The sequence below is a fragment of the Phoenix dactylifera genome, chromosome 12 (genome assembly GCF_051530095.1).
Source record: "Phoenix dactylifera cultivar Ajwa chromosome 12, Ajwa_hap1_PhDact_Kaust_v1.1, whole genome shotgun sequence".
Taxonomy (NCBI): domain Eukaryota; kingdom Viridiplantae; phylum Streptophyta; class Magnoliopsida; order Arecales; family Arecaceae; genus Phoenix; species Phoenix dactylifera.
The window spans coordinates 23,203,475-23,212,211 of record NC_143201.1 but is presented as its reverse complement, the minus strand read 5'-3'; positions in this window follow the sequence as shown (position 1 = coordinate 23,212,211).

Genomic DNA, 8,737 nt, shown 5'->3' with positions numbered 1-8,737 from the left:
ACATCCCCTCCAAATGGGACCATAGCATACGGTGATGCTCGTACTATTGAGCGATACCCACCACCAACCACCCCCCAGCGGCGCCCCCCATCCCAACCAAAGATAACTCATCAGAGAAAAGGGAAGGAGCGGATGTTTCTCATTTGCAGAATAAGAGAAACAATTAATTAACCGATGCATTTCCCTCCGCGCACACCCTCAGTTCTACTATGGTGTTCATCACTGTTGCTACGCTCCTTCTGACCCTTCACTTGCTCAACCAATTAGAAGTAGCAGATTGTGAGATTAGCTAATCCATGTGGCCGTATACAAATAGGGAGGTCATTGTTTGAGAGCCCCAGATTATTCTTGACAATTCCCCAAAATTTGCAGCTACAACCAGCTGATGAGAACAGACTGCCTTATGAACGCCCAGAATGCAGACGTGAGTTTCCAGTCAAACACTAACGGCGGGGCCAAAAAAATCTTGTGCACATTCCAGAAGCCACTACAAAGATTGTTGCTAAGCCTTGTACTACGTCGAAAATCTCTGCAAATTAGACCAATCTGATCTGATTGAAAACAAATATACGCATCTGTTCTTTAAGACGATACTTCTAATTAGTTGGCGGGTCTCGCTTTAAAACCTCGAGTCATGAACTGAAACAGGTTTAACTCTTGGTTGGGCATGGGCGCCCGCGTTCGTGGACTATCTACATCGTTCTTATGTTACATCCATAGTTCTGTAAGATTGTAATATTGTCTTTAGGCCTCCAAGTGTCAGGGTTCGCTTACCTTCTGCACGAAGCACTTAACAATGGTATCCCTCCCTCCTCAGGTTTGCTCTTTAACATTAAATTTGCAGGCTGGGGCTGTTCGGATGTGGTATACAGAGTACGAAAATCTTGGAACAGAGACCGGCGAACCAACAATTCTACTATATACATATATACCCACACAGAGAGAGAGAGAGAGAGAGAGAGAGAGAGATACCACATATGTACATACACATATACATACACACACATACATACATACCCATATACATACACATATACGCACATACATACATACACATACACATATACATATATATACAGACACATACACATTTACATACATACATACATATATACATACACAGAGACATATATACATACACATACACACACATATACATACATACATATATACATACACACATATACATACAGACGCACGCACGCACGCACAGAGACACACACAGACACGGCACGTACGTACGCGCACAGACACAGACACGGACGGACGGACGGATAGACACAGACACCGCACGTACGTACGCGCACAGACACAGACACGGTGATGGAAGGAGGCTTTCGGCCCTAAGCCTCCACACCACTCTTGCCACGAGCTCCGCGTGCGCTTCTTGATAAGTTGTTGATTTAGGCCGATTGGGGTAACGCCGGATAGAGTACGGACTCTTAGCACTCAAGGGAATCAAGGCAAGGGGAGGGCCTACTGGCTGCAGCTTGACCCGACCCTTGTCTTGAATGAAAACAACTCAAGAACACAAGTGGATTTAGAGGAAAGCTTGAGGTGAATTCTATTCCCAAAACAAGGTTACAAAACAATCTAGTGAAGACTATGATTGGTTTCCACTAGCCCAAGTCCTAGAACATGCTCTAGGACCGATTACACTAAGGCAAAATGCCTTCCCAAGCCTAAGGCCGAAATACAAGAGAATACATATGACATAAGGTGTCTTCTTGTGCCTCTCCAAGGCTTATTTATAGGCATCCAAAGTCCCCATGTGGCTGCCCAAAGAAGTGGCTAAGACATAGCTTCATAGGGCCTTGGCATAGCCAAGGCCTAGGTGGCATGTGGCACAAGGCATGGTGGCTGCAGCACCTTGGCATGGCTGATGGCATGGCTGCAGCATGGTTGGCAGGCTGTGGCATGGCTTGGCCTGGTGGCTGGCTGTGGCAATGTCCTGGTAGGCTGCAGGCCTTTGGGCAAGGCTGTGGCAGGGCTGGGCAGGGCTTGGCATGGCACTGGGCATGGTCTGGCAGCAGGCTGGCAGGGCATGGACACTGCAGAAGTCTGGCTGGGCTGGCTGGCCATGGCCTGGCGCTGGGCAAGCCAGGGCATGGCCTTGGCAGGCGCTGGGCAGGGCTTCAGGCCTGGTCTGGGCGGTCTGGCACGGCAGGCGGTCGGCATGGGCGTGGCAGGGCCGGCCTGGGCGCGCGCAGGCCCTCTGGCGCGCGGCATGGGCGTGGCAGGGTCTTCTGGCGCGCGGCATGGGCGCGCGGTACGGCAGGCGCCAGGCGGGCGCGGGGCGGGCGCGGGCGGGCGCCACGCGGGGCGGGCGCGGGCGGGCGCCAGGCGGGCGCGCGGTCCGTGACGAGGTTCGCTGGGCCGAACCTCGCCTGGCGCGCGGCCGAGCGCTGGCGCGCGTGGCCAGCGGGCGCGCGCGCGGCCTTGGGCGGGCGCGGCCAGCGGGCGCGCGTGGCCGTGGCCTGGGCGTGCCCAGCCGTGGCCTGGGCGCTGCTGCAGCCTGGGCTCGGCCAGCCATGGCCTGGGCGCGCCCAGCAGTGGCCTGAGCTGCGCTCGGGCGTGTCTTGGGTGCGCTCATGCGCGGGCACGGGCGCGGGCTTGGTTGGGCATGGATACGGTCGAGTTCGGCCGAGTCGAGAAGAGCTTGGCCAAGGCTTGGCCAAGTATGAAGGGGCTTGGCCAAGGCTTGGCCAAGTGTGAATGTGCTTCGGCCAATGCTTTCCAAACAACATAGTAAACTCATACCTTGATCTTGAGCTTGGAATGCCCTTTCGTGGTCCTCCTCCGGGCCGGTATTCCTCCTTGGTTGAAGGCCCCGACGGTGGCGCTTGCGGGGGTCTTCAACATTCTCCCTCCCTTGAAGAATCTCCTTGTCCTCACCGCCGGATCATTTCTTCATAATTCTCCCAAGTGGCTTCTTCTCTTGGCATACCTTCCCATGAGATCAAGACTTGCCGCCATTCTTTTCTTCGTTCTCTTCCTTTCCTCCAAATGCGGTATTTAATGGCTTCCTTGGGTTGGAGTAATAATCTTCCATCATGATCAAAGGTGGGTAGGCCTTTTTTAATCAATGAGGGGTCACCCACCGCTTTCTTGAGTAGAGACACATGAAAGACCGGATGTAGCAATGAAGTAGTGGGCAAGTCCAACCGATATGCTACTTCTCCCATTCTTTCCACTACTTTGAATGGCCCATAAAACCTTTGAGAGAGTTTGTGGCTAAAATTCTTCTTGAGAGATTTTTGAGTGTAAGGTTGTAGCTTTAAATAAACAAAATCCCCGGGATTGAAGGTTACCTCTCTTCGGTTTTTGTCATAATACCTCTTCATTCTTTCTTGGGCCTTCTTGAGCTCCCTTCTTGCATTGGTTAGAGCTTCATCTCTTCCGGCCAATGTTTGTTCTACTTCTTCATTCTTGGCCGTCCCCCTCTCATGTCGGTGCAAACCCGGAGGTGGTCTCCCATAAACTAATTCAAATGGGCTAGTTTTGATAGATGCATGAAAGGTAGTGTTGTACCAATATTCGGCCCAAACAATGAAATCTCCCCATTTGGATTGTTGGTTGTGGCAAAAACATCTTAAGTATTGTTCAAGGGTCCGGTTGGTTACCTCCGTTTGTCCATCCGTTTGAGGATGATAGGATGAGCTTGTCTTCAATATGCTCCCTTGAAGTGTGAATAATTCTTTCCAAAATGTGCTCATAAATACCCTATCCCGGTCGGATACTATGCTCTTTGGGACACCATGCAACTTGATCACCGACTCCACAAATGATGTAGCCACCGACTTGGCCGTGTAGGGGTGTTTGATGGGGATGAAATGAGCATATTTGCTTAGTCGGTTCACTACCACCATGATGACTTCATACCCTTTGCTAGTAGGCAATCCTTCAACAAAATCCATAGAGATGTCTTCCCAAATCATACTTGGAATAGGGAGTGGTTGAAGAAGACCCATTGGTGCCCTTGGATCATACTTGATCTTTTGGCAAATTTCACATTCGGCCACCAATGTCTTGACTTCGGCTTTAAGTCCCTCCCAATAGAAGAAATGCTTAACTCGGATATAAGTGCGAAACCAACCCGAGTGTCCACCTTCCTTGCTATTGTGAAAATGATCAAGGATGCTTCTTCTCAAGTTAGGGACATTAGGTACATAGACATACCCTTTGTAGATGATGAGTCCCTCTTTGAGATTATAGTTGGCCACCCCCTCGGTTGAATCTTCCACCTTTTCTTTGATCTCCAATGCCCGAGCATCAAGCTTGTTTGCCTCTCGGATTTGGTCCCAAATCCTCCATTCGATCCCACTAAGAGCCATAGAAGTAGGCTCTTCTCCTTCGGCCGCCCAAAGCATTGGGCTTCCCTCTTTCCTTGATAGTGCATCCGCCACCTTGTTCTCCTTCCCCGGTTGGTATACAATGTCATATTCAAAGCCAAGTAGTTTGACTAAGAATTTTTGTTGATCCGGGGTCACAATTTTTTGCTCCAAAAGATGCCTTAATGCTTGTTGATCGGTGATAATAGTGAACTTCTTCCCAAGCAAATAGGGCCTCCATACCTTGACGGCATGCACCAATGCTAGTAGCTCCCTTGCATATGTTCCCCACGCCTTCTTCATGGGACCCAAGGCTTTGGAGAGGAAGGCTAGGGGCCTCTTTTGTTGCACAAGGACCGCTCCGATGCCATCTCCACTTGCATCGGTGTAGACCTCAAATGGAATAGAGAAGTCCGGAAGTGCTAGGACCGGTGTTTGAGTCATGGCCCTCTTCAAGTTGTCAAATGCTTCTCTCGACTCCGGAGTCCATTCAAATTCACCCTTCTTCAACATGGAGGTTAGAGGTTTTGCAATCAAACCATAATTCTTCACAAACCTCCGATAGTACCCGGTCAATCCCAAGAACCCTCTAAGAGCCGAGATGTTCTTGGGTAGAGGCCAATCCACCATAGCCTCAATCTTCCTTTGGTCCACCTTCACACCTTCTCCCGATATGATGTGCCCCAAATACTCTAACTCCTTTTGGGCAAAGGCACATTTGGAAGGCTTGATGTAGAAGTGGTGCTTCTCCAAGATGGATAACACAACCTCCAAATGTTTGACATGCTCTTCCATAGAGTGGGAGTAGACCAAGATATCATCAAAAAATACTAGCATGAACTTCCTCAAGTAAGGCCGGAATACCTCATTCATTGTAGCTTGAAATGTGGAAGGAGCATTGCAAAGACCAAATGGCATGACAAGATATTCGTAGTGGCCCGAATGTGTCCGGAATGCCGTCTTGTGAATGTCTTCCTCCTTCATTCGAATTTGGTGGTACCCCGCCCTTAAATCAAGTTTGGTGAAGACCGTTGCACCATGTAGTTCATCAAGCATCTCATCCACCGTGGGAATGGGGAATCGATCCTTGATAGTTGCTTCATTCAAGGCCCGGTAGTCGGTGCAAAATCTCCATGTGCCATCCTTCTTCTTCACAAGTAGAACCGGAGATGAGAAGGGACTTGTGCTATGGCGGATCAACCCTTGCTTCAACATCTCCTCCACTTGTCTCTCTATCTCCTCTTTTTGAAAATGAGCATACCGGTAGGGTGGAACGTTCACCGGTGTAGCTTCATTCTTCAATCTTATAGGGTGATCAAAGCTTCTTGGAGGTGGGAGAGATGTGGGTACCTTCATAACATCATGGTGAGCCTCCAATAAGCTTCGGATCTTTGGAGGAATGCCCTCCAATTCATCTTCTTTCTTGCCCTCATCTTGGTGTTGGCCGGTCATTAGAATGGCATAGCAAGAAGCTCCTCCTTTGCATAGCTTCTCTATCATGTTGGCTTCACAAGACCGCACCTCTTTGTTGCTCATGGCGGTCCACTTCTTCTTTTGGCCTCCAAGCTTGAACTCCATAGTCATGGTGCTATAGTCGGTTAGCACCTTCCCCAAGCCTTTGAGCCAAGCATTGCCCAACACCACATCCAAGCCGACTAGTTGTAGAACATGTAGGTCGGCCTTGACCCTTACTCCTTGGATATTCATGCGAACATCCCTTACCACCTCTTGACATTTGAGCTTCTCCCCACTAGCGACCTTTACTTCAAAGGGCTCCACGGTCGCCCCTTTCAATCCAACCTTCTTCACTATTTCGGAGTTGATAAAATTATGAGATGAACCGCTATCTACCAAGAGAGATACCTCATGTTTGCCCACCCATGCCATCAAACGCATGGTGGACGGTCTTTGTACTCCGGACATGGCATGCAAGGATAGCTCGGCCTCTTCTTCTCCCGGGCTAAAATCAGCCCCATGGTCTTGCTCCTCCTCATCTTCTTCCTCCGAAGCCTCCGAAGTAGCCTCCTCCTCCTCGAAGCCCACATCTAGAAGGAAAGCTTGACCGATTTTGCATTGATGGCCCCGGCTCCACTTGTCACCACATTTGAAGCATAGTCCCTTCTTGATGTAGTCTTGGAGCTCATCTCTAGAAAGCTTCTTGACATGTTGAGGCCGCTCCTTGTACTTCTTCACTTCTTCTTTCCCCTTCCAAGGCCCCTTCGGTGGTAGTGATGTAGAGGCCTTGTTGTTGAAGCTTTCCTTGGACACTTTTTTCTCCATGCCATAACTTTGGTCCAAGATCTCGGCCATCCTCATAGCTTCTTGTAATCTTGCCGATTGCTTCAACTTTAACTCCTTGGCAAGCCAAGGCTTCAAGCCATCAAGAAAAGTGCCTAACAATGCTTCTTCCGACCACCCACTCACCATGGTTTGTAGAAGCCGGAACTCATCAATGTATGATTGCACTCTTCCTTCTTGCTTCAACTTGGCAAGTTGGCCATGATGATTCACAACGGGCGAAGGCCCCCATTGTGACATGAACTCCTTCACGAAGGCCGTCCAACCAAGCCTCTTGCCATCTTTTTCGTATAGGTCACGGATCCACCTCCACCACCGGCTAGCTCTTCCTTCAAGATGGAAGCTAGCTAATGTGACCCGATCCTTCCTTGGTACTTCATAGACATCAAAATATTGCTCGGCTTTGTCCATCCATTCATAAGTATCACCACCGCCGAACTTGGGAAAGTCAATCTTCGGTTTTCTTAGCCCTCTATCTTGATGTCTTGGGCCCCTAGCATCATCTTCATCATAGTATTCATTCCTCCTTCTTCCTTCCATGAAGTTCCTCCGGCCTATAGGCCTTTGGTCATGGAATGGATCTCCCTCGGGTTCACTCCCCTCTTCACTATGGCTAGGTCCCTCTTCTTCTATCCACCTCTCAATTTCTATCCCCTGGGCTTCAATTCTTCCTCCTCTCCTTCGAGGCCTCCGGTGATCTAACTCCTCCATTCGGTTAGCCCGTAGGCTTTCCGCATCACTCCTCCTCTCATCCCTTCCATGACCCCGCCGTGAGGCGTGCGACCATGGCTCCTCATCATTTGATCTTTTATGCTCTCTCTCTCTTTCTTTTTCTCCAATCCTCCTCTCTAACCTCTCCAAGTGAGCATTCATCCCGGCTAGGGTATTGGATAGATTTTCTAAGGTTCGATTTTGGCTTTCAAGGGTTCGGTTTAGGTGGGCCGAACTCCCCTCCAATGCCTCTAGCCGAGCATGGTGAGAATTTGAATTAGCTCCCGACTCCATTATTTTGCTTCTAACAAATGCACCTCCAAACCTCCTTTGGCCGTCACCCAAGGGATGAACCGACCCTCCTTCTTATATATGTTTTGAAAGGTACACCACTCAATCAACTCCAATTACAACAATGGTTTACAACAAATAAGCCTCACCACCCGAGAGTAACGTGTTGTTGCTCTACTTGCTCCCTACCCGGTGTAGTTAGGAGGGCACGAGGTACTACCAGTAGCCTCCCTCTTGTGCCGTCCCTCTATACCCTAACACCGAATAGTTGGGTCAAATAGCGCCGGGTACTACCAGTAGCCTCCCCGTTGGCACTATCCCTATGATGAGCAAAATAGAAAAACAAACCGTCCTCTTTACAACAAAAATGTTCTCACTCCCTTTTGCAAGCAAGGAATTTAAAGTGCCAAAATTTAAGTACTACTTGCAAGTAAACAACTTCTAGTTTACCCTCCCACACTCACAACAAGAAAGTCTAAGTGCAAGAAGTAGTAGGAATCCTAAGGCTCACTTCTAAGCATGCAAGAAAGTAGTGCTCCTTAATCCCAACCCGAATTGAAAATTTCTTGGTTTCAAAGGCGTTACCTCTTTGGAGAGACCTCCCTCAGAAGTCTCTCAATGAAAGCACCAATGATGGAAGGAGGCTTTCGGCCCTAAGCCTCCACACCACTCTTGCCACGAGCTCCGCGTGCGCTTCTTGATAAGTTGCTGATTTAGGCCGATTGGGGTAACGCCGGATAGAGTACGGACTCTTAGCACTCAAGGGAATCAAGGCAAGGGGAGGGCCTACTGGCTGCAGCTTGACCCGACCCTTGTCTTGAATGAAAACAACTCAAGAACACAAGTGGATTTAGAGGAAAGCTTGAGGTGAATTCTATTCCCAAAACAAGGTTACAAAACAATCTAGTAGAGACTATGATTGGTTTCCACTAGCCCAAGTCCTAGAACATGCTCTAGGACCGATTACACTAAGGCAAAATGCCTTCCCAAGCCTAAGGCCGAAATACAAGAGAATACATATAACATAAGGTGTCTTCTTGTGCCTCTCCAAGGCTTATTTATAGGCATCCAAAGTCCCCATGTGGCTGCCCAAAGAAGTGGCTAAG